The sequence below is a fragment of the Chiloscyllium punctatum genome, chromosome 36 (genome assembly GCF_047496795.1).
Source record: "Chiloscyllium punctatum isolate Juve2018m chromosome 36, sChiPun1.3, whole genome shotgun sequence".
NCBI classification, from domain to species: domain Eukaryota; kingdom Metazoa; phylum Chordata; class Chondrichthyes; order Orectolobiformes; family Hemiscylliidae; genus Chiloscyllium; species Chiloscyllium punctatum.
In genome coordinates this window covers 66,787,408-66,814,349 of record NC_092774.1, presented here as the reverse complement: position 1 = coordinate 66,814,349, position 26,942 = coordinate 66,787,408, and positions in this window count along the sequence as shown.

The window sequence follows — 26,942 nt, the reverse complement described above, 5'->3', positions numbered from 1 at the left end:
CACTTCAACCCCAGGGCATCAATGTGGACTTCAACAGCTTCCTCATTTCCCCTTCCCCCACCTCATCCTAGTTTCAAACTTGCAGCTCAGTTACTGTCTCCTTGACTTGTCCGACCTGCCTATCTTCTTTTCCACCTATTCACTCCACCCTCTCCTCCTTGACCTATCACCTTCATCTCCTCCCCCACTCACCCATTGTACTCTATGCTACTCTCTCCCCACCCCCACCCTCCTCTAGCTTATCTCTCCATGCTTCAGGCTCACTGCCTTTATTCCTGATGAAGGGCTTTTGCCCGAAACGTTGATTTCGCTGCTCGTTGGATGCTGCCTGAACTGCTGTGCTCTTCCAGCATCACTAATCCAGTACTAGGGTTTTTACTGACATTTGCTAGATTAAAAGACTAAAGGACTAACACCTCTTAATTCTGCAAGCAGACCACACAGACAATCTCAATCCTATCAGGGGTAGCAGCCAGCGTTTGTGTCCAATAGATAAAACAATGGGACACCATAGTGACGGAGTGTTAATCTCTGTAAGAACTGTGTGTAAAGAGGCTGCTGTAAGGACAGTATTTCAGGATTCCATCACCACCTCAAACTTGTGCAACTTGCAATTGCTGAATAAAGAGGCTATTTTCTCCAGTCGCTGATTTTGGTCGCTATTTGAACACGATCCCACAACGGGTACAGAGAATACTCGTCCAGTGCTGAAGGTTGGACAGAAAGGAAAACTAAAGTTTCTGACAGCGGCTGACAATCGGAGTGATGCTTGTGAGAAATGCCCGGAGCTATGTGGAAATTGTCAGGGTCTGGGGGACCCAATGATGTTGTGTAGGTCAGAGCCTGGGAACAAGTGGCAGGGTGGAGGGGGGAATGTGGACACAGGTTATGTCCCCACCATTGAGCTGGAGAGTACGGAAACTGACCTTTCCATCCAACATGGCCACTCTGATTAAACTGAAATTAATCTCATCCGATTTGCCAGAATTTGTACCATCTATCTCTCAACTCATGTATCCATCCAAATAACTTTGAAATATTATAATTGTCCCAGTCCCACCACTCCCTCCGGTAGCTCATCCCATACATGCATCACCTTCTGTGTGAAAAGGTTACCCCTTAGATCCCCCTTCCCCTCTCACCTTAAACCTATGCCCTCTAGGTTTGGGACACCAAAGAGTCCGGTTCCATGCTGTACAGCTCTATGAATCTAGTGTAAGTGGCAATATTTTGGTGGTACACACTTGATGGGCCAAAGGGCCTTTTCTGTGCTGTATGATTCTGTGATCAGAAAACTCCCGTAGGGTTCCACAAAAAGGATGCCTCTCTGTGCTTCATGATTTTATAAACCTCTGCAAGGTCACCTCTCAACCTCCTCCAATGAAAAGGTCCCAGACTATCCACCTAGATGTATTCAGTTATGATCTGTTCAATGCTGGTGCAGACTCGAAAGACCAAATGGCTTACTCCTGCTCCCAATTCTCACACTGTGTCCAGGACAGCAATAGACCATAAGAGATCGGAGCAGAAATTAGGCCATTCAGCCCGTCAGGACTGCTCCACTATTCAATAATGACTGATAAGTTTCTCCCTGAAAATGTGTTGCTGGAAAAGCGCAGCAGGTCAGGCAGCATCCAAGGAGCAGGAGAATCGACGTTTCGGGCATGAGCCCTTCTTCAGGAGGGCTTCTTGATGCTGCCTGACCTGCTGCGCTTTTCCAGCAACACATTTTCAGCTCTGATCTCCAGCATCTGCAGTCCTCACTTTCTCCTCCTGCTAAGTTTCTCCACCCCATTCTCCCACTTTCTCCCCATAACCCTCGATCCCCTTGATACTCAAGAACATCTCCATCTCAGTCTTAAATATTCTCACTGACCTGGCCTCCACAGCCTTCTGTGACATCCACAGATTCACTGCTCTCTGGCTGAAGAAGTTTCTCCTTATCTCCATTCTAAAAGATCTTCCCTTTACTCGGGCGACGGTCTGTGTGGAGTTTGCACATTCTCCCTGTGTCTGCATGGGTTTCCTTCCACAGACTAAAGATATGCAGGTTAGGTGAATTGATCATGTTAAATTGCCCATAGGTGTAAATATGGGGGAATGGGACCGGGCGGGTTACTCTTCGGAGGGTCGGTGTGGACTAGTTAGGCCAAAGGGCCAGTTTCCACACTGTAGGGAATCTAATCTAATCTACTCTAAGGTTGTGACCACTGGTTCTAGTCTCTCCTTTGAATGGAAACATCTTCCCAACTTCCACTCTGTCCAGGCCATTCAGTATTCTGTATGTCTCAATTAGATCCTCCCTGAGTGTGGGCCTGTTAATCAGCATGAACCAGACCCTTCAGGATGAGGTACAGTAGGGATTAGGTTCAGCAAAGTGAGAATGGAGGGAGTGTGTGGATTGGAGATTTTTAACTTCTAGGGAATGAGAGAGGAAAGAGAGTTCACTCTAAATTAGAATTGATCAGATGAGGTGATGGGCTAAAGAGTGGTAGATGGAGTTTAATTTAGAGAAATGTGAGGTGTTGCATTTTGGTCAAGCAATCCAGGCAGGACTGACACAGTTAAGGGGAATGTTGCAGAAGAAAGAGACCTTGGAGTGCAGGTTCATAGTTCCTTGAAAGTGGAGTTTATGGGTGAAAGCAAGAAAATAGTTTTAAGACCAGTACAGAACAGTTACAGAGTCAGACAGCACAGAAACAGACCCTTGACCCAATTAATCCATGCTAACTATGTTCTCAAACTAAACTTGTCCCACCTGCCAGTTTTTGACCCGTGTACCTCTAAATCTTTCATATTCATGTAATTCTCCAAATGTCGTTGTAACCATACCTGCATCCACCACTTCCTCTGGACATTCATTCCACACACAAACTACTCTTAAAAAAAAATGCTCCTCATGTCTTTTTTTAAAAATATATTTTGAAATCTTTTTTAAAATCTTTCTCCTCTCATCTTAAGAATTTGCTCCCTAATGTTTAAACCCCCACCCTAAGGAAACGGCACCTGCCATTCACCTCATCGATACTCCTCATGGTTTTTTAAACTTGTTTCAGGTCACCTCTCAACCTCCTGTGCTCCAGTGAAAAAGTCTCAGCCATCCACCGGGATGTAAGTATATTCATATCCAGTTATGATCTGTTCAATCCTGGTGCAGACTTGAAAGATCAAATGGCCTACTCCTGCTCCCAATTCTCCCACTGTGTCCAGGACAGCAAGAGACCATAAGACACAGGGGCAGAAATTAGGCCCTTCAGCCCATCAGGTCTGTTCATACCATACGATTGTGGCTGATCAGTTTCTCAAACCCATTCTCCGGCTTTCTCCCCATAACCCTCAATGTCCTTGATACGCAAGAACCTATCTAGCTCAGTCTTAAATATCCTCAGTGACCTGGCCTGCACAGCATTCGTTGGCAATGGATTCCACGGATTCACCACTCATTGGCTGAAGGAGTCCCTCCTTATCTCCAGTCTAAAAGGTCTTCCCTTCATTCTAAGGCTGTGCCCTCGGGTCCTAGTCTCTCAGACCAATGGAAACATCTTCCCAATGTCCACTCAGTCCAGGCTGTTCAGGGTTCTGTATGTTTCAATTAGATCCCCTCTGAGTGTGGCCTGTTAATTATCTTGAACCAGATCCTTCAGGGTGAGGTACGGCAGGGATTAAGTTCAACAAAGCGAGAGTGGAAGGAGAGTGTGTCAGCTTCCAGGAATGAGAGAGGAAAAAGAGTTCACTATCAATTAGAATTGATTGGATGGACCAATGGGCCGAGGACTGGCAGATGGAGTTTAATTTAGAGACATGTGAGGTTTGTATTTTGGTCAAGCAATCCAGGCATGACCAACACACTTAAGGAGCGTGTTGCAGAACAAAGAGACCTTGGAGTGCAGGTTCATAGTTCTTTGAAAGTGATAGTTAGGTAGGACAGTGTAGATATGACAGTGAAGAAGGCATTTCCTATGCTTTCTTTCATTGATCAGAGCATTGAGTAAAGGAGTTGGGATATCATGTTGTGACTGTACAAGACATTGGTTAGCCCACTTTTGGAAAGTTGCATGCAATTCTGGTCTCTGTCCTATAGAAGGAGGTTGTGAAATTTTGAAAGTGCTCGGAAAAGATTTGCATGGTGGTTAGCAGATTTGGAGGGCTTGAGCTACAGGGAGAGGCTGAATAGGCCAGGGATAATTTTCCCTGGAGCATTGGAGTCTGAGGTTGAAGTTGAAGTTTATTGAAGTTTAAAGGTGCAGGAATTGGGTGAATACCCAAAGTCTTTTTCCCAGGGTAGGGGAGTCTGAACTAGAGGGGCAGAGGTTTAAGGTGAGTTTTAAGGGGAAAGGGACCCGAGGGGCAACATTTTCACACAGACAGTGGTGCGTGATGGAAAGAGCTGCTGCAGGAAGTGGTGGAGGCTAATACAATGATCATATTTAAATGGCATCTGGATGGGTCCATGAATAGGAAGGGTTTAGAGGGATATGGGCCAAATGCTGGCAAATGGAACTAGATTAATTTTGGATATCTGATCAGCATGGATGATTTGGGCTGAAGGGTCTGTTTCCGCGCTGCATGACTCTAATCATCTTTGGTGAAAGCAGAAGTGTGGTTGTGAAGACTGGACTTTCACAGCAGCTTTCAAAAATGTTTTGCCCTTCCTGGGAGCAGAAGAAGTTACAGTGAAATGTTTCCTTCGTGAGGCAGCAACCAAGTGAGTGAGTACATCTGGGATTTTGGTGGAAAGTGGGAATTCATTGCACTACTCTATCCAGTCATTTCTGCTGGGGGTTGAGACGAGGCTGAGCAAGTCTATAGCCTTAAAACTTGTCCTTTAAATGTTTAGACTAAAATGTAATGTTGAATTATAGGACACACTTGCTGCACACTATAAAATAGACAGACAGGCAGGGAGGCTCGGGAAAAAAAGGGAGAACCCAAGTTATGCAGAAGATAAAAACATCTGTTCTCACCAAGTGACAACAGGATACTCAAAGGCAATTAAGAACACATCAGTGAATCTGTGTAAACAGGACACCGAGTGATAACATTCACGGCTGTTCCCTTATGAAATTCACGACAGTGATTGATTCTGACCCTGAAATGAAACTTGGTACTATCAAAAGCTTTGTAATTGACGGTCAGGTCCTATCAATTATAACGGATTCTTATTACCCCTCTTTCCTAATTCCTGAAGAAGGGCTAATGCCCGAAACGTCGATTCTCCTGTTCCTTGGATGCTGCCTGACCTGCCGCGCTTTTCCAGCAACACATTTTCAGCTCTGATCTCCAGCATCTGCAGTCCTCACTTTCTCCTCTTATTACCCCTTGCAAGCTAGGCAGACACAGAGGGAAAAACATCTTTTCTATTACAAGTCCCTGACTTGAGAGTTCAAAAGGACACTAAGAGAGAGAGACAGACAGAGAGACCATTTTAGTGCTGGGACTGCTGAAGCCAGTAGAAAATTAACTCTATGTGTTTATTTGCTATGGATTGAATTTTCCTGTATGTTTGAGACTGATGATTTTGAGTAGCCATTACTGGTTATGAAATGCAAACTCTGTAAAAGATAATATTGATGAAGCTTTAACTTACTTGTTATTCTTGCGCACCATTCTACAGACCTCACAGACTGCCCCACTGTCAATTCTAACTAATCAGATCTTATGTCATATTTGAATTTGAATCACAACCCTGAAAAGAAAGCATGTTTAATTTGAGACTAATGAATCAGTTTAAATGCAACTTTACAATAACATTTTAGCCTCGGGTACAAAATGATTCAGTGCTTAAGATACAAAGCAGGAATCTGCTCCCAGCTTAAAATTATTCTAAACCTAACATTGAAGAGATTGTGACACAATCGGTAGGGAAGCCATTTTATGGTCAAAAGTTTGCCCTCCTTACTAAGGAGCCATTTTGTAAAATAATTGTATCAGATATGTGAGCTATGCAAGGTTACCTTATGCCATCTCCCACTTAATTTAGACTGGTACTTCTTTATAGGAATTTATCTTGCCAGCAGATACCTAACTTGGCTGGATTTGTTTTTCCCACCTGATGGATAGCTCAAGGCCTGTAGGAGTGATCAGTCTCTCGCGCGCAGATCTGTCAATTCACTTTTCTTCCTTATGAATTATTGTCTTTTACTGTTATCTGTCTAATTAAGAACATGCAGTGCTTTTTGTAAACGTTTTGTATAAACGAAGCCTGTTTGAGACAGTACAGCAGAGTAGCCTGCCAGGGATCTTGAAGAGCCGATATCCTACTCTCCTGGGTTATTAGAACCTAGTTAGTTTAGCTTCTCAGTATCAGTGTTATGCTTTAACAGTAATGCTGTTGGTAAGTGACTAAAATTAAACTAAACTGTAAGAGGTTTTTTTATTCCAGACTTCCAAAGAGTACGATCTCTGGGACAAACCAAGAGAGGCTTACAGGTTGAATTCACAAGGAATTCCCAGGGCCATCTCAAATCTGTGCTTTAACAAGTTTATAAGGGGCATGGATAGGCTGAATACCCAAGGTCTTTTTCACAGGGTAGGGGAGTCCAGAACGAGAGAGGCATAGGTTTAAGGTGAGTGGGGAAAGGGATTTGAGGGGCAACCTTTTCACACAGAGGGTGATGCATGTCTGGAAAGAGCTGCCAGAGGAAGTGGCGGAGGCTGGTACAATTACAGCATTTAAAAGGCACCTGGATGGGTACATGATTAGAGTCATACGGGCCAAATGCTGGCAAAAGGAACTCTATTAATTTGAGATATCTGGTCAGCACGACTAGTTGGATGCAACGGTTTGTTTCCATGCTGGAAGACTCTATTGTCTTCGGTGAAAGCAGAAGTGTGACTGTGAACACTTCTGGGAGTGTTTTGCCCTTACTGGGAGCAGAATAAGTTGCAATGAAATTTTTCATTTGTGAGACAGCAAATGAGTGAGTACATCCAGGATTTTTGGTGGAAAGTGGGAATTCATTGCACTGTGGGGATGAAGCACTACTCTATCCAGTAATTTCTGCTGGTGGCTGTGACTAGGCCTCAAGATTAGGGGGAGTAGATTTAGGACAGAGATGAGGAGGAACTGCTTTTCCTGGAGACTAGTGAATCTATGGAATTGTCTGCCCAAGGAAGCAGGAGAGGCAGCTTCATTAAGTATGTTCAAGACACAGTTGGATGGGTTTTTGTACGGTAGGGGAATAACACAGGGAGGAGGAGCTGAGACGATGTAAAGATCAGCCATGATCTTAATGAATGGTGGAGCAGGCTGGATGGGCCAAATAGCCACCTCCTGCTTCTATTACTATGAAACTATAACCCTGCATTTCCCATGGCTAACCCACCTAACCTGCATATCCCTGGTCACAATGGGCAATTTAGCATAGCCAATTATATCAAGGCAAGTTAGCAATATAGTGATGTGGAAAATGTACATCAGAGAACAATAGAAACGGACAAGGAGAGGAAATGTCGCAGCAATCAAAACTGGTTTTAAAGATCACAAAAATGCAAACTGAAAACGGCACATCAGAACGTGTGCTGCATTGTAACAAAAGTGAATGAATTGACTGCACACATTGAAGAGAATAATTATGATCTGTTACTCCTTGCAGAGACATAGCTTCAGGATAATAAGGATTGGGTCCTAAATATCGCGGGGTAGTCAAATGGGAAGCTTGGTAAAGGAAGAGGGTTGGCCCTGCTAATCAAAGCACTGATCGCGGGGTAGTCTGGTGTCAGCTCAGGTTTCAGATCCTGATTTTTCTGTCCTCCGTTGAATTCCCTGTTCCCACAGAGTAAGAGGTCGGTTTGTTCTCAGCTCTGCTGGATTTCTGCTAAAGCTTTCACCCACCCCCCACAATCTTCTGGAACAATAAAACATTCAATTGACATCCAACCCACAATCTCCCAGCCTGACAACCATCCAGACCCAGGGTATAGTCACAGCAGGGAATCAAACAAGAAAAATGAAACAAAATCATAAATAAATAGGTGCTTGTGCTTAATGTTTGTTCATGAGGAAGTAAACCAGAAATAGGTTTCTCCCAGGATTCTTACAGTGCCCTACTGGAGGAATTATGTCACCCTTACATCTAAATATTAGTACCCAGCTATGATTTACAACATTTACACCAACAGAAATAAAGCATCTGTTGTCAAATAGACAGAGATGTACAGCATGGAAATAGACTTTTTCTCTATCTCTCTCTCTCTCACACACACACACACACACACGTCCATGGGGGTGATTTTTTTATTTGCAGCATGATGTTTGCAGATACATTCTACTTTGCTCAAAAACTGCACAATCTGCTGGCAGTCAATACATGTAATATCTTGTAAATTCCACTTCAATAATAGATAATGGGTCCACTACTTGACCTGGATGTGAGCATATGAGGTACAGTTAGTAAGTTTGCTGATGACACCAAACTTGGAGGTGTAGTGGACAGCGAAGATTACCTCAGATTACAATGGGATCTTAATCAGATGAGCCAATGGGCTGAGAAGTGTCAAATGGAGTTTAATTTAGATTCTTTGAGGTGCTGTATTTTGGGAAAGCAAATCTTGGCAGGACTTTATACTTAATGGTAAGGTCCAAGGGAGTGTTGCTGAACAAAGAGACCTTGGAGTGCAGGTTCATAGCTCCTTGAAAGTGGAGTCGCAGGTAAATAGGATACTGAAGGCAGCGTTTGGTATGCTTTCCTTTAGTGGTCAGAGTATGGAGTACAGGAGTTGGGAGGTCATGTTGCAGCTGTACAGGACATTGGTTAGGCCACTGTTGGAATATTGCATGCAATTCTGGTCTCCTTCCTAACAGAAAGATGTTGTGAAAGTTGAAAGGGTTCAGAAAACATTTACAAGGATGTTGCCAAGGTTGGAGGACTTGAGGTATAAGGAAGGGCTGAATAGGCTAGGGCTATTCCTTGGAGTACTGGAGGCTGAGGGGTGACCATATAGAGATTCATAAAATTATGAGGGGCATCAATAGGATAAATAGACAAAGTCTTTTCCCTGGCATTGGGGAGTCCAGAACTAGAGGGCATCGGTTTAGGGTGAGAGGGGAAAGATATAAAAAAAAAGAGACCTAAAGTGCAACTTTTTCACACAGCGGGTGGTACGTGTATGGAATGAGCTGGCAGAGGAAGTGGTGAAGGCTAGTACAATTGCAACATTTAAAAGGCGACTGGAGGGATATGGGCCACGTGCTGGCAGATGGGACTAGATTGGGTTGGGATATCAGGTCGGCATGGCCGGGTTGGACCGAAAGGTCTGTTTCCGTGTTATACATCTCTATGACTCTATAGCCAGTCTAACTGAAGATTGAAAAACAGACAGACTCTGACCTCACACCTTTAGTGCATTGTCTGAGCTGAGATGTCACCTTTTGTTATGAAAACCTTAGGCTATCTTGAAGGTGCCTTACAGGAAGTTCTGGAATTTACATAATGATACCTGCAACCTATTCTAATATATGAAAGACTTAACAATCCAAGTTTGTTCAATATATAATTTCAGTGGGAGGACACTGTAATGTTTTTCCATAAATTCTGTGCCTTATGATCTTATTCTCCACAACTACCTGATGAAGCAGTGCTAATGTTTCCGAATAAACTGTTGGACTTTAACCTAAAGTTGTGTGATTTTGAACATTGTCCAGATTAGGGTGGATTGACCACGCTAAATTACCCATAGTGCCCAGGGTTGTGCAGGTTAAGTATATTAGATTAGATTACATTACCGTGTGGAAACAGGCCCTTCGGCCCAACAAGTCCACACTGACCCGCCGAAACGCAACCCACCCATACCCTACACTTACCTCTTACCTAACACTACAGGCAATTTAGCATGGCCAATTCACCTTGACCTGCACATTTTTGGACTGTGGGAGGAAACCGGAGCACCCAGAGGAAACCCACGCAGACACGGGGAGAACGTGCAAACTCCACACAGTCAGTCGCCTGAGGCGGGAATTGAACCCGGGTCTCAGGCGCTGTGAGGCAACAGTGCTAACCACTGTGCCACCGTGCCGCCCACCAAGCTAGAGGAGGGTGGGGGTGGGAGAAAGTAGCATGGAGTACAATAGGGTGGTGAATTGAGTGGCAAACTTCTGGAGTATAATTCCTTGCGGAGAGACTTTGTATCCTTCCTTTTAAATTTTTTAAGAGAACAGGCAAACCAAGTTATTCCGAATGGTCCATCAACTCCTGCAAAAACATCCTCTGTCAAGGGACTAAAATCTGCCTGGTGCCATCGCGATTGGAATGAAAGTAACCAGAGAGAGACAAAGGGCAGTAACACTGAAACACCGAAAGGGACTAGAGTACAGTTATTCCTCGACTCTCCAAATAGTTCCTTTAACTTGGGCAGTTCTCCCTCATCCAATGGTGGTATTTTCTTTTCAAAACCGAACAGCGACTTTAACAGCATTGACTCTCCTGTCAGTCCAGACTTCGGCAGTGGCACTACATCACGCTATGGTGAACGGCGGTCAGCTCAGAGGGCCAACCTTGGGCAGTTCATCGTCCAAGGCCCTGAAAGCCAATCTCAGCGCCGCGCCAAGAAGAAAAACGTGCTAGTCAGTGGCCGCCATGTAGTCAAGGACTCGGCAAAGAGCCCAGCTGAAGATGATGCTGGAACTTGGAATGGCAATTAGAGGTGGATAGAGTTTGTTAATATGAGTCCGTCTGCAGCCCAGTTAAATATAAATAACTTGGAAGAATTTCCACCAGTGGATGCAGTAACTTCTGGATGCAAAACAAAGCCATTAGTCGGGGCTACATGCAGAGCAATAGGGGTAGGGGAATGGGTGTGAGTGGATTACCCTTCGGCAGGTAGGTGTGGAGTCTTTGGGCCGAGTAGCCTGTTTCTACACTGTGGGGATTCTCTGAAGGGGAAGAAATATTTACCAACTGTGCAGGGCAGTGCAGGCGCAGTGCGGGGCCCGCTGTTGGCATTGCCCCCCCCCCCCATTCCAATTGTTGACGTCACAATGGCCCTGTCAATTTCAGAGTGAAACTTGCTCCCTCTGGACAACTCTTCTTCCTGGGAGGGACAGCGAGAGGGAAATCTGTTCACTTGAAGCAACTAGAGTTAATCCAGGGAGGGAGCAAATTCAGGTATGTGTTTTAATTACCCGGGTGAGGAGGGACAGAAGGATAGAGATTGGGAAGGAGGTGGAGTAAATCACTTTTCTGTTTTTACTTTATCTTTTCTTTTCTACCCTGGACTGACGGTCATAGAGTCATAGAGACGTACAGCATGGAAACAGACCCTTCTGTCCAACCCACCCATGCCGACCAGATATCCCAACCCAATCTAGTCCCACCTGCCAGCACCCGGCCCATAGCCCTCCAACCCCTTCCTATTCATATACCCATCCAAATGCCTCAAATGTTGCAATTGTATCAGCCTCCAACACATCCTCTGGCAGCTCATTCCATACACTTACCACCCTCTGCATGAAAAGGTTGCCCCTTAGGTCTCTTTTATATCTTTCCCCTCTCACCCTAAACCTATGCCCTCTAGTTCTGGACTCCCCGACCCCAGAGAAAAGATTTTGCCTATTTATCCTATCCATGCCCTTCATAATTTTGTAAACCTCTATAAAGTCACCCCTCAGCCTCCGACGCTCCAGGGAAAACAGCCCCAGCCTGTTCAGCCTCTCCCTGTAGGTCAGATCCTCCAACCTTGGCAACATCCTTGTAAATCTTTTCTGAACCCTTTCAAGTTTCACAACATCTTTCCGATAGGAAGGAGACCAGAACTGCACGCAATACTTCAACAGTGGCCTAACCAATGTCCTGTACGCGGCAATATGACCTCCCAACTCCTGTACTCAACACTCTGACCAATAAAGGAAAGCATGCCAAACACCTCCTTCACTATCCTATCTACCCGCGACTCCACTTTCAAGGAGCTATGAACCTGCACTCCAAGGTCACTTTGGTCAGCAACACTCCCTCGGACCTTACCATTAAGTGTATAAGTCCTGCTAAGATTTGCTTTCCCAAAATGCAGCACCTCGCATTTATCTGAATTAAACTCCATCTGCCACCTCTCAGCCCACTGGCCCATCTGGTCCAGATCCTGTTGTAATCTGAGGTAAACCTTTTTGCTGTCCACTACACCTCCAATTTTGGTGTCATCTGCAAACTTACTAACTGTACCTCTTATGCTCGCATCCAAATCATTTATGTAAATGACAAAAAGTAGAGGACCCAGCACCGATCCTTGTGACACTCCACTGGTCACAGGCCTCCAGTCTGAAAAACAACCCTCCACCACCACCCTCTGTCTTCTACCTTTGAGCCAGTTCTGTATCCAAATGGCTAGTTCTCCCTGAATTCCATGAGCTCTAACCTTGCTAATCAGTCTCCCATGGGGAATGAGATCCTGAGCCCAGCGCTAAGTTCAGATAACCTTTATTGTGACCCAACTTTGTTACAGCCTCAGATCCCCCTTGCAAAAAGGCGTAGAAAAAGTAGCTGCTTATTAAATAACTCAAGGTCACGCCCACACCCCCACCTCAACTCACCTCACCTCACTTTCTTTACTATTGGTCAGCATAGAGTTGTCCCTTTGTAATTGGATCCTTGGTACAGTCTTAACCCGGAGCAATTCACACAACAATTTCGACCCGTACCCTGTCTCCAACTAAGTGTCTCCCCACTCATTTGCCAGGGGGTGCAGTGTAGAGTCAACCAGACTGCTGTGGGTTTGCAGTCACATGTCGGCCAGCCCGGTTAAAGGATGCAGCTGGAACGACTGAGTGAATCAGTTTCCTTCCATTAAAAGGATGTGAACAAATCAGATGGGGTTTCCCCTGTAGTGGAAATTAAATCGACTTGACTCAATTATTAGCCAGAGCAAACAAAGGATCTATATTTTTAAATCCTGCAGGATTGACTCATTACACTAAGCCAGATGCCTCAATGCAAAGAGCACTGAAACACTGTACAGATGCTTGCCTTATAGCGTTCCTTATCACACTCTCAAGGGCAAAGACTGGGGGAAACCCAAGTTGTTATCCTCTCATCCCCTGGTCCTAGACATAACAGTTCTTCAGCTTTCGCTGAGTTCGACTATTGCAAGGTCATGTTGAATGTTTACAGAATTCAAACAGAGATAAGCTAACGGCAAACTTTCATCAAAGCAGCATTTACAAAGCTCAGTACAGAATTGAATTAAGGAAAAGCATTCTCTTTAAATTTCACAGTAAATGGATAATTAATTTCACAGTAAATAGATAATTTTCCATTACACCCTTCCCCCCAAAAGATTTTTTTTTGTTAGATTCTGAACTCCAGGTTTCTGACCAAGTTTGAATTCTACCATCTGCCGCCACGGGATTCAAACCTGGGAATCCCCCGAACTGGGTTGATAGTCCAGTCGATAATTGTACTCGACCGTCGCACTTTCAATCCCCCTGCAATGGCATGTGAACTTGTTGGTGCCTCACCAGGTTGGAGGACTTGCTGAAGGCCTTCCCGCACTCAGGGCAGGTGAAGGGCCTCTCCCCCGTGTGAACCCACCGGTGGGTCAGCAGGTTGTAGGAACTGCTGCAGACCTTCCCACAGATGGGGCAGGAGAATGGCCTCTTCCCGTGTGGCTGCACCAATGAGTCTCCAGGACAGATGGGAAACAGAAACCTTTCCCACAGTCACTACAGTTCCACAGTTTCTCCACAGGGCAGGATTCCTTGGGTTTCTCCATGTCAGGTGCACACAAACGTGTGTACAGCCTCTCCTGGCTGTGAATTCCTCTTCCCACACCGTATAGCTGCTACACGCTCCACGCTCAGCACGCTGCAACAGTAGGGTCACTCACCCAGACTCACTGATGCTGAAAACGTACTCAAACAGGAACCAAAACGCTTTGCTCCTTCTCACAGAATCATAGTTAAAAATTGTTGCGGTCCTGATGGATTGAGTGACTGTCAGATATTGACGTGAAAGTGAGGACCGCAGACGCGGAAGAGTCAGTGTTGAAAAGTGCAGTGCTGGAAAAGCACAGCAGGTCAGGCAGCATCCAAGGAGCAGGAGAGTCAACATTTCAGGCATAAGGCCTTCATCTGTTCCTTTTGAAACTTCTGTCTTCGGATCTTCAAATACTCTGGAAAAAGAGATTACAAAAGGCATCACTGTCAGTCCAGGGTGGAAATTCAGAACAAGCAATTCTACTTTCTGCAGAATATTATTTTCTTTTGTTACTCACAAAATTGAAAGCATCATCCCACACTCACTCTCCCCCCCCTTCTGTTCTCACTCCACTCTAACTAATTCTCCTGAAGGTGCTGATTCAGGATCTTACTGGGACAGAAAAGCAAAAACATCAAGACTGACATCTCTCTGAATTTTGGATAATTCCACCTGAAAATTAATATCTTTCACAACATTGGGATACTGCGGAAAGTGAGCAGGTCTGATTTGGGGGAACAAAAATAAAGTGTGTCAATTCAGGGTGAACCTGCACTGCAACTTCTTGAGGAAGAAGCAGATACAAAATGGTTAACGACCCCAGGAAGGTAGGAGCAAAATGAGACATCAAGGCATTAACACCAACACACTTCAGTCAAGCTCTTCTGCTCCCAGTAAGGGCAAAACATCCATGAAAGCTGCTCTGAAAGTCCAGTCTTCAAAACCACACTTCTGCTTTAATGGAAGACAATTAGGGTCATACAGCACGGAAACAGACCCTTTGGCCCAACTTGTCTGAGCTGACCAGATATCCTGAATTAATCTAGTCACATTTGCCATCACTTGGCCCCTATATGGGCTAGGTGCTGGCAGCTGGGACAAAATTGTGTTGGCTATCTGGTCAGCAAGGGTTGGACCGAAGGGTCTGTTTCCGTGCTGTACATCTCTATGACTCCATCACTTGCCCCTTATCGGTCTGAACCCTTTGTATTCATATGCCCATGCAGATACCTTTTAACTGTTGTAATTGTACCAGCCCCCATCACTTCCTCTGGCAGATCATTCCATGCATGCATCATCCTCTCCGTGAAAAAGTTGCCTCTGAGATGTCTTTGACATCTCTTCCCCCCCACTCCCCCAGAACCTATTACCCTCTAGTTCTGTACTTCCCTATCCTAATGAAAAGACCTTGTCTATTGACCCTATCCATGCCCCTCATGCTTTCATAAAAAGTCTGTAATATCACCCTTCAGGCTCTGGCGCTATAGGGAAAACAGCCCCACCCCATCCTTCTGTCCCTCTTCACCCGGGTAATTAAGACACATAGGAGAAAGTGAGGACTGCAGATGCTGGAGATCAGAGCTGAAAATGTGTTGCTGGAAAAGCGCAGCCCGAAACGTTGATTCTCCTGTTCCTTGGATGCTGCCTGACCTGCTGCGCTTTTCCAGCAACACATTTTCAGCTCAATTAAGACACATACCTGAGTTTACAGAGTCTGCTCCCTCCCTGGATTCACTCCAGTTTCTGCAAGTGAATAGATTTCCTCCCTCCCACCCAGGACGAAGAGTTGCCCAGAGGGAGAGAGTTTCACTCAAACTGACAGGGCCACTTCCGCGTTGTGACGCCATCAATGGGGGGAGTCCAGGAGACGGGGTGTGAGAAAGGGGCGGGGTGTGAGAAAGGGGCGGGGCTCGGCCGGCAGTGGGACCACGCACTGACTCTGCTCCAGCCGACTGGCTCTCACGCACTGCGCCTGCGCGGCTTTGCAAAGCTTGCAGATATCCCTTCCCTCCACAACATCCCCAGCGTGGAAGCAGGCCACTCGGCCCAACGAGACCACACCGACCCTCCCAAGGGTAACTCACCCACACCCATTCCCCTACCCCTATTGCTCTACATTTAGCCCCCGACTAATGCAGCTAACCTGCACATCCCAGGGCACTATGGGTAACCTGGTTTCCATCATCAGCACTCATTGTTTTTAACCGTAATTTAGCACTACCAATCCACCCTAACTTGCACATCCCTGGGAAGTATGGGTAACTTTGCATAGCAAGTTCCTCCCCCCACCCCCCCTTACCTGGATAAAGTTAAAAATCACACAATACCAGGCTATAGACCAACAGGTTTATTTGGAAGCACTAGCATTTGGAGCGCTGCCCCTTCATCAGGTGGTTGTGGAGAATAAGATCATAAGGCACAGAATTTATGGAAAATCATGACAGTGTCCTGGCACTGAAACGATATATTGAACCAACCTGGATTGTTAAGTCTTTCATCTTTTAGAATGGGGGTTGCAGGTATCATTAATATGCAAATCCCAGAACTTCCTATATGGCACCTTTTCAAGATAACAAAGTTTTTATAACAAAAAGTGACATTTCAGCTCAGCTGTGCAAATATAATTCTGTAAATGCACGTTCACTCCCATGGACTTGTGTGTGTGTGTGGGGGGGGGGGGGGGGGGGTGGGGGGGAGGGGAGGGAGGTGGGGGGGGGGGAGTGGGGGGGAGGGAGGGCGGGTGGGATGTATGCACGAGAGAGAAAAAAATGTCTATTTCCATTCTCAAAATCTGTCTATTTGAGAACAGATGCCTTACGTCTGTTGGTGCAAGTATTGTTGTAAATCATAGCTGGGTACTAATAGTTAGATGTAAGGGAGAGAGAATTCTCAAATAGGGCAGTATAAGAATCCTGGGAGATCCCCATTTCTGGTTTACTTCCTAATGAAAAAACATTAAACATGAGCACCTATTGAGTTCAAATTTGATTTCATTTTTCTTACTTGATTCCCTACTATGACTACGCTGTGTCTGGGATGGTTGACAGGCTGGGAGATTGTGGGTTGGGGCTTGATTGACTGAATGCTTTATTGTTCTGGAAGGTGAAAAAGGGAGGTCAAAGCTTCAGCAGAGCTGAGAACAGACAGATATCATACTCTGAGAACAGAGAGATCAGAGGGATCTGAAATCCGAGCTGACACCAGACTACCCTGTGATCAGTGCTTTGATTAGAAGTGTCAACCCTTCACCTTTACTGAGCTTCCCATTTGACGACACCCTCAATATTCAGGATCCAATCCTAGTCATCCTGAAGCCATGTCTCTGTAAGGAGTCTCAGAAATAATTATTCGCTTCAATCTGTACAGTCAATTCATTCACTTTTGTTACAATGCAGCACACATTCAGACACCGTTTTTAGTTTCAATTTTTGTTTAGAATTCAGTTTTTATTGCTGGTATATTTACTCTCTTTGTCTCTTTCTATCATTCTCTGACGTCCATTTTCCACATCACTACATTGCCAATCCAAAGGCCGGTGAGCAATGCTAAATTGCCCATAATGTCAAGGGATGTGCAAGTTAGGTGGGTTAGCCATGAGAAATACAGGGTTATAGTTTTGCGGTTACAGAAGTAGGAGTAGGCCATTTGGCCCGTCCTGCCTGCTCTGCCATTCATTAAGATCATGGCTGATCCATCCATCATCTCAGCTCCTCCTCCCTGCATTATCCCATCTACCCCTAATTCCACTACCATTGCAAAACCCCATCCCACAGTGCAATGAATTCCCATTTTCCACCAAAACCTCGGATGCACTCACTCACTCAGAGCCTCTCCCTGTAGCTCAAACCCTTCAACTCTGACAGCAGCCTTGTAAAGCCTCTCTTCCTTTAAAATGGCTTGCAGGTTTTTGTTCATTAATATGTAAATCCCAGAATTTACTTTTAGTCACATTATCGAAATAACTTAAGGTTTTATAAAAAAGAGGTGACATCTCGGCTCAGACAATGCATGAAAGGTGTGAGGTTTGAGTCTGTCTGTATCTCAATCAAGAATCAGACTGGTTCTATTTCCTAAGCAGCAATTTCTAAATGGATTGACTGCCTGCAGATTGTGCGCTTTTTGAGCAAAATAGAATGTATTTGCAAATGCAAATTCACCCCATAGACTTATGTATGAGTATGTGCAAGAGACTGTGTGTTTGCGAATGTGCATGCTTGGTAAGGTGTGTGTGATGGAATCTCAGCCGGTGAATGTGTGCATTTGTGTTTGAGTGTGTATGGGAGAGGGTCTGCATAAGCATGAGAGGGCATGTGTAATGTTGTGGGGTCACATTAGTGTGACATGAACCCAAGATCCCTGTTGAGGCCATTCTCATGGGTTATGAACTTGGCTATCAGCCCCTGCTTGGCCACTAGAAATGATGAAGCAGTTACACAACACACATTGGAGAGGGCAGGGTGGATTTATCTTTGAATTTGCAGAAGGTGGGAGGCTTTGGACGCTGTGATCCAGGGCAAACACGTTGCTGGAGGATGTTTGGCTCAGAGAGATGGAGCTGGAGCCCAGGCTGAAGATATGTTGGGGGGCAAATGGGGAAGTTAGCTGGATACTTTATTCTGGGAGATGGTCATTCCCCTCCAGACAGAGCATTCTGATTAAGTCAGTGGACAGGGTCAGTAGGGCGAGAGTAGATGGCATTTGTGTCTGTCTGACACCAGGATTCGAGAACCAATGTGCTCAGGGCTGGAGAAATGGGAAAGGGAGGTTGCAGCGGGTGTGACGCAACAATGTCAGGAGGAGACAGCTTCTGCTGAGGGTGCATGAGAAGTTAGAAGATACAAAAACAAAACAACCTCAAAGCTCTGCGCAGCACAGTGACTCAGTGGTTAGCACTGCTGCCTCACAGCGCCAAAGTCCCCCCATTGATTCCAATCTCTGGTGACTGTATATGTGGACAGATGTCTCAGTTGTATCTGTTTGGGTTACTCCTGGTGCTCCGGTTTCCTCCCACAGTCCAAAGATTTGCAGTTTTGGGTGGATCGGCCCTGCTAAAGTGTCCAAGGGTGTGCAAGTTAGGATGGCTTAGCCATGGGGAATTGCAGGGCGGTAGGGTAAGCTGGTGGGTCTTGCAATGCTACTCTGAAGGTCAGTGTGGATTCGATGGGCTGAATGGCCTGCAAAGTTTATGTGATTCTACCGTTTTAGTGACATGTAAATTGAGAAATGATTGCCCCAAGTCTGCTATGGGAAGAGTGGGTTCCAGTAAGTGGGACACTGACACTGGTCCTGGGAAATATGGGACTTGTGCTGTCTCTGCCCCCACCCACTGTTCCACTTCCATTCCTCTATCCCCCCATTCTCTCTCCCTCCTCCCCTCTGCTCCCATTATCCCCCACCCTCTGTCCCCACTAGTCTTTCTCTTCTTCCCCCCCACTGTCTGTCCCCATGTCCATTTTTTTTTCTCTCTCTCTCCCCTCAACCTCTGCCTCCCTGTGCATTCTCTGCCTGTTCCCCCCTTACCCCAATTCTGTCCTTTCTTATGCCTTAAGCCCTCTTTGATGGCTCTTGTAAGAAGAGAGAGACAGAAACTAGCTAGCAGCACGGTGGCTGAGTGGTTAGCACTGCTGCCTCACAGTATCAGGGGCCCAGGTTCGATTCCAGCCTCGGGTGACTTTCTGGGTGGAGTTTGCACATTCTTCCCGTGTCTGTGTGGGTTTCCTCCGGGTGCTCTGGTTTCCTCCCACAGTCCAAAGATGTGCAGGCCAGGTGAATTGGCCATGCTAAATTGCCCATAGAACACTATGGTGCATTAGTCAGGGGGAAATGAGTCTGGGTGGATTACTCTTCAGAGGGTCAGTGTGGACCTGTTAGGCCTAAGGGCCTGTTTCCATGCTGTAGGGAATCTAATCTAATAACTCTACTTGGTAGATGAGGGTGCACAAGAAATGGCTAATCTTTAAAATTAAGAATAGCTGAAATAATAGTATTCAGAAATATCATGAAAGTCTGAAAACACATCAATTTTGTAAAAGAAAAGCTGTGGATATCTTTCTGAAACTTGAATTGAAATATACTTAGTTAGGCTACAGTTGAGGACAGGCTGTTCAGGGTGAATTCCTAGTCTTGTGAAATTGGTTTTGACTCGTAGAAATAGAACCATTGAGTTGTAGAGCACAAAAACACCCTTCAGTATTAATCTAGTCGTATTTGTCAGCACTTTGCTCATCATATCCCTCTAAACCTTCCTATTCATATACCTATCCAGATGCCTATTAAATGTTGTAATTGTACCAGCCTCCTCTGGCAGCTCATTCAGTACACACACCAACCTATATGTGAAAATATTGCCCCCTTAGGTCCCTTTTAAATCTTTTCCCTGCTCATCCGAAAATAATGCCCTCTTGTACTGGACTCCCCTGCCACAGGGATAAGACCTTTATCTGTTTGACCTATCCATTCCTGTCAGGATCTTATAAACGAGGGGAAAGTGAGGACTGCACACGCTGGAGATCAGAGCTGAAAATGTGTTGCTGGAAAAGCGCAGCAGGTCAGGCAGCATCCAAGGAGCAAGGGAGTCGATGTTTCGGGCAAAAGCCCTTCTTCAGGAATGAGGAAAGTGTGTCCAGCAGTCTAAGATAAAAGGTAGGGAGGAGGGACTTGGGGGAGGGGTGTTGGAAATGCGATAGGTGGAAGGAGGTCAAGGTGAGGGTGATAGGCCAGAGTGGGGGTGGGGGCGGAGAGGTCAGGAAGAAGATTGCAGGTTAGGAAGGCGGTGCTGAGTTCGAGGGATTTGACTGAGACAAGGTGGGGGGAGGGGAAATGAGGAAACTGGAGAAATCTGAGTTCATCCCTTGTGGTTGGAGGGTTCCTAGGCGGAAGATGAAGCGTTCTTCCTCCAACCGTCGTGTTGCTATGGTCTGGCGGTGGAGGAGTCCAAGGCAGTTAACATCAGTGAATCTGTGTAAACAAGACACCGAATGATGATATTCATGGCTGTGGCCTTGTGAAATTAATGACAGTGTTTGATTCTGACCTTGAAACGAAACCTTGTAAGTGATAGTCAGGGCCTATCATTTATAATTCTTATTACCCTTTGCAAGCTAGGCAGACAGAGGGAAAAACATCGTTTCTGTTACAAGTCCCTAACTCGAGAGTTCAAAAGGACAAGAGAGAGAGACAGAGAGCCTTTTAGTACAGGGACTGCCGAATCCAACGGAAAATTAACTTTTTGTGCTTACTTGTTATGGATTAAACTTAATTGCGTTTTTGAGACTTTATGATGATTGAGTAGCCATTACTGGTTATGAAATGCAAACTCTGTAAACTCTGTAAAAAGTAATATTGATGAAGCTTTAACTAACTTGCTGTTCTTGCAGACTTTACAGACTGCCCACTGTTAATGTTAATTAATCAGATTGTACATCTTATTTGAATTTGAATCACAACCCTGAAAAGAAAGCATGTTTAATTCAAGTCCATTGGTTCAATTTAAATGCAACCTTAAGGTAACACCTCAGCCTCAGGTACAGAAAGATTCAGATAAAAGGCAGGAGTCTGCTCTGAGCTTAGAATAATTGTTAACCTAACATTGAAGAGATTCTGACAAAATCTGTCAGAAAGCCATTTTATGGTCAAAAGTTTGCCCTCCTTGCAAGAAGCCATTTTCTGTTTCCATGCTGTACATCTCTATGACTCTATAATTGTATCTGACATGTCAGCTGTGCAAGGTTACAGAGAGTCATAGAGATGTACAGCATGGAAACAGACCCTTCGGTCCAACCTGTCCATGCCAACCCAATCTCGTCTCACCTGCCAGCACCCGGCCCATATCCCTCCAAACCCTTCCTATTCATATACCGATCCAAATGCCTCTTAAATGTTGCAATTGTTCCAGCATCCACCACTTCCTCTGGCAGCTCATTCCATACACGTACCACCCTCTGCGTGAAAAAGTTGCCCCTTAGGTCTCTTTTATATCTTTCCCCTCTCACCCTAAACCTATGCCCTCTCGTTCTGGACTCCCCTACCGCAGGTAAAAGACTTTGCCTATTTACCCTATCCATGCCCCTTATAATTTTGTAAACTTCTATAAGGTCACCCCTCAGCCTCCGACGCTCCAGGGAAAATAGCCCCAGTGTGTTCAGCCTCTCCCTATAGCTCAAATCCTCCAACCTTGGCAACATCCTTGTAAATCTTTTCTGAACCCTTTCAAGTTTCACATCTTTTCAATAGGAATGAGACCAGAATTGCACAAAATATTCCAACAGTGGCCTCACCAATGTCCTATACAGCGGCAACATGACCTCCCAACTCCTGTACTCAATACTCTGACCAAAAAAGGAAAGCATACCAAACGCCGCCTTCACTATCCTATCTACCTGCGACACCACCTTCAAGAAGCTATGAATCTGTACTCCAAGGTCTTTTTGTTCAGCAACGCTCCCTAGGACCTTACCATTAAGTGTATAAGTCCTCCTTGCTTTACCAAAATGCAGCACCTCGCATTTATCGGAATTAAACTCCATCTGCGACTTCTCAGCCCATTGACCCATCTGGTCCAGATTCTCTTGTAATCTGAGGTAACCCTCTTTGCTGTCCACTACATCTCCAATTTTGGTATCATCTGCAAACTTACTAACTGTACCTCTTAGCTCACATCCAAATCATTTATGTAATTGACAAAAAGTAGAGGACCCAGCACCGATCCTTGTGGTACTCCACTGGTCACAGACCTCCAGTCTGAAAAACAACCCTCCACCACCCTCTGTCTTCTACCATTGAGCTAGGTCAGTATCCAAATGGCTAGTGCTCCCTGTATTCCATGAGATCTAATCAGTCTCCCATGGGGAACCTTGTCGAACGTCTTACTGAAGTCCATATAGATCACATCTACTGCTCTGCCCTCATTAATCTTCTTTGTTACATCTTCAAAAAACTCAATCAAAGTTGTGAGACATGATTTCCCGTGCACAAAGGCATGTTGACTATCCTGAATTAGTCCTCGCCTTTCCAAATACATGTACGTCCTGTCCCTCAGGATTCCCTCCAACAACTTGCCCACCACCGAGGTCAGGCTCACCGGTCTATAGTTCTCTGGCTTGTCTTTACTGCCCTTCTTAAACAGTGGCACCACATTTGCCAACCTCTAGTCTTCCACTACCTCACCTGTGACTATCGATGATACAAATACTTCAGCAAGAAGTGCAGCAATCACTTCTCTAGCTTCCCACAGAGTCTTTAGATACACCTGATCAGGTCCTGGGGATTTATCCACCTTTACCCGTTTCAAGACATCCAGCACTTCCTCCTCTGTAATCTTTGCAAGATGTCACCATCTATTTCCCTACAGTCTAAATCTTCCATATTCTTTTCCACAGTAAATGCTGATGCAAAATATTCATTTAGTATCTCCCCCATTTTCTGTGTCTCCACACAAAGGCTGCCTTGCTGATCTTTGATGGGTCCTATTCTCTCCCTCGTTACCCTTTTGTCCTTAACATATTTGTAAAAACCCTTTGGATTCTCCTTAATTCTATTTTCCAAAGCTACCTCATGTCCCCTTTTTGCCCTCCTGATTTCCCTCTTAAGTATACTCCTACTTCCTTTACACTCTTCTAAGGATTCACTCGATCTATCCTGTCTATACCTGACATATGCTTCCTTCTTTTTCTTAACCAAACCCTCAATTTCTTTAGTCATCCAGCATTTCCAGCCTTTTCTTTCACCCTGACAGGAATATACTTTCTCTGGATTCTCATTATCTCATTTCTGAAGGCTTCCCATTTTCCAGCCGTCCCTTTACCTGCGAACATCTGCCTCCAATCAGCTTTAGAAAGTTCTTGCCTAATAACGTCAAAATTGGCCTTTCTCCAATTTCGAACTTCAACTTTTAGATCTGGTCTATCCTTTTCCATCACTATTTAAAAACGAATAGAATTATGGTCGCTGGCCCCAAAATGCTCCCCCCACTGACCCCTCAGTCACCTGCCCTGCCTTATTTCCCAAGAGTAGGTCAAGTTTTCCATCTTCTCTAGTAGGTACATCCACAGACTGAATCAGAAAATTGTCTTGTACACGCTTGACAAATTCCTCTCCATCTAAACCTTTAACACTATGGCAGTCCCAATCGATGTTTGGAAAGTTAAAATCCCCTACCATAACTACCCTATTATTCTTACAGATAACTGAGATCTCCTTACAAGTTTGTTTCTCAATTTCCCTCTGACTATTGGGGGGGGAGGGGGTCCATAATACAATCCCAATAATGTGAGCATCCCTCTCTTATTTCTCAGTTCCACCCAAGTAACTTCCCTGGATGTATTTCTAGGAATATCCTCCCTCTGCACAGCTGTAATGCTATCTCTTATCAAAAATGCCACTCCCCCATCTCTATCGCCTCCCTTTCTATCCTTCCTGTAGCATTTGTATCCTGGAACATTAAGCTGCCAGTCCTGCCCATCCCTGACCATGTTTCTGTAATTGCTATGATATCCCAGTCCCATGTTCCTAACCATGCCCTGAGTTAATCTGCCTTCCCTGTTAGGCCCCTTGCATTGAAATAAATGCAGTTTAATTTATTAGTCCTACCTTGTCCCTGTCTGCCCTGACTGTTTGACTTGCTTCTGTTCTCAACTGTACCTGTCTCAAATTGATCTCTTTCCTCACTATCTCCCTGAGTCCCACCCCCCCACCTTACTAGTTTAAATCCTCCCAAGCAGTTCTAGCAAATTACCCTGCCAGTATATTAGTGTCCCCTTCCAATTTAGGTGCAATCCGTCCTTCTTGTACAGGTCACTTCTACCCCAAAAGAGATTCCAATGATCCAAAAATATGAATCCTTCTCCCATACACCAGCTCCTCAGCCATGCCTTCATCTGCTCTATCCTCCTATTCCTGCCCTCACTAGCTCGTAGCACTGGGAGTAATCCAGATATTACTACCCTGGAGGACCTCCTTTTTAAATTTCTGCCTAACTCTCTGTAATCTCACTTCAGAATCTCAACCTTTTCCCTTCCTATATCGTTGGTTCCAATGTGTGGACAATGACCTGTTGCTGGCCCCTCTCCCCTGTGAGAACATTCTGCACCCTCTCTGAGACATCCTTGATCCTGGCACCAGGGAAACAACACACCATTCTGCTTTTTCACTGCTGGCCACAGAAATGTCTGTCTGTACCTTGGACTACAGAATCCCCTAATACAATTGATCTCTTAGAAGCTGACGTACCCCTCATTGCATTAGAGCCAGTCTCAATACCAGAAACTTGGCTGTTCGTACTACGTTCCCCTGAAAATCCATCACCCCCTACATTTTCCAAAACAGCATACCTGTTTGAAATGGGTGTATCCACAAAAGACTCCTGCCCTAAGGGCCTACCTCTCTTACTCTTCCTGGAGTTAACCCATCTATGTGACTGTATCTGAGACTTTCCCCCCTTCCTATAACTGCCACCCATCACATATTGTTGCTGTTGCAAATTCCTCATTGCTTCTAACTGTCTCTCCAACTGATCCATTCGATTTGATAAGATTCACATCCAACAGCATTTATGGCAGATATAATCCGCAGTAATCCTTAAACTCTCTTTAAACTCCCACATCTGACAAGAAGTACTGATCACTGCAAAGGCCATTTATGTTCCTTCACGATCTACAGACCCAGTTACCTTATGAACTCTTCAATTAGCTCAGTCTGGTACCTCTTTATGATGGGAACTTATCTCACCAAGCAGACTCCTTACTCGGCTGGATTTGTTTTTCCCACCTGATGAATGGCTCAGGGCCTGTAGGAGTGATCAATCAAGTGCACACAGACCTGTCAATTAATTTCTCTTCCTTACGAATTATTGTCGTTCACGGTTATCTATCTAACTAAGAACATGGTGTTTTTGTAAACTTTTTGTATAAAGGAAGCCACTTTGTGACAGTACAACAGAGTAGCCAGAGAGGTTCTTGAAGAGCTGATATCCTACTCCTGGGTTATTAGAACCTAGTTGGTTTAGCTTATAGGTATCAGTGTTATGTTGTAACTGCATCGTTTTATGGGCATTGTAAAGTTTACTGGCACGTGCGAGCTGTATTCCCTAGAAATGATGTGGAGAAGCTGGTGTTGGACTGAGGTGGACAAAGCTAAAAATCACATAACACTAGGTTATCGTTCTGCAGGTTTATTCGGAAGCACGAGCTTTCGGAGCGCTGCTCCTTCATTGGGTAGCTGTGGACCAGGATCATAACACATAGAATTTATGTCACAAGACCATAGTTTCATGCAGCTGAAAGTGTATATTGAACAAACCTTGATTGCTGTTAGGCCTTTCAATTTTTAGAATGGGTTGCAGGTTTTGGTTCATTAATATGTAAAACCCAGAACTTCTTTTAAGTCACATTCTTGATGTAACCTAAGGTTTTATATATTTTCAAAAAAGTCATGTCAGCTCAGACAATGCATTGTGTGTATCCCAACCTTGAGTCAGACTGGTTTTATTTCCAAAGTATGAATTTGTAAAATATTACATTGACTGACTGCCTGCATTAACTGCTACAGATTGTGCACTTTTTGAACAAAATAAAATGTCAGCAAAAGTAATTCTGTAAATGCTACTTCATCCTACACACTTATGTATGTTAGCGTACATCAGAGAGAATGTGCATCCTTGGTAGTGTGTATGTGATGAAATATAAGATATAATATAAATATAAAGAGGGTGTTTGCATGGGGAAGTGTGGGGGGAGGTGTATCTATGCGTGTGTCTGAGAGAGAGGGTCTGCGTGACTGTGAGAATATAAGAGAGTATGTGTGCTTAGTGTGAGTGTGGATAGTCTATTGGGGTCACCTGTAGTGTGACATGAACCCAAAGTCCTGGTTGAGGCCATTTTCATGGGGACCGAACTTGGCTATCAGTCTCTGCTTAGCCACTAGAAATGATTAAGCAGTTACCATTACTGTCTCCATTCTGTGCAGTTGGTAGCAGGAGGCCAGATTGGCATCACTGTGTATCTGATGTGAAGACTTGGGAACCGATGTGCTCAGGACTGGAGAAGCTGGAAAGGGAGGTTGCAGCTGTATCAAGTCCTTCTGGGAGAGAGAGAGAAAATGGATGGTGATGACTCTCCCTGGGAGATGGGGGTACTCAAGAAATTGAGAATACCTCAAATGATCTATTCAGAAACATTATTAAAGTCTGAAATCATGTTCAATTTTTTAAAAAAGCTGCAGACATCTTTCTGAAATCTGCATTCAAATATGCACGGTCAGGCCACA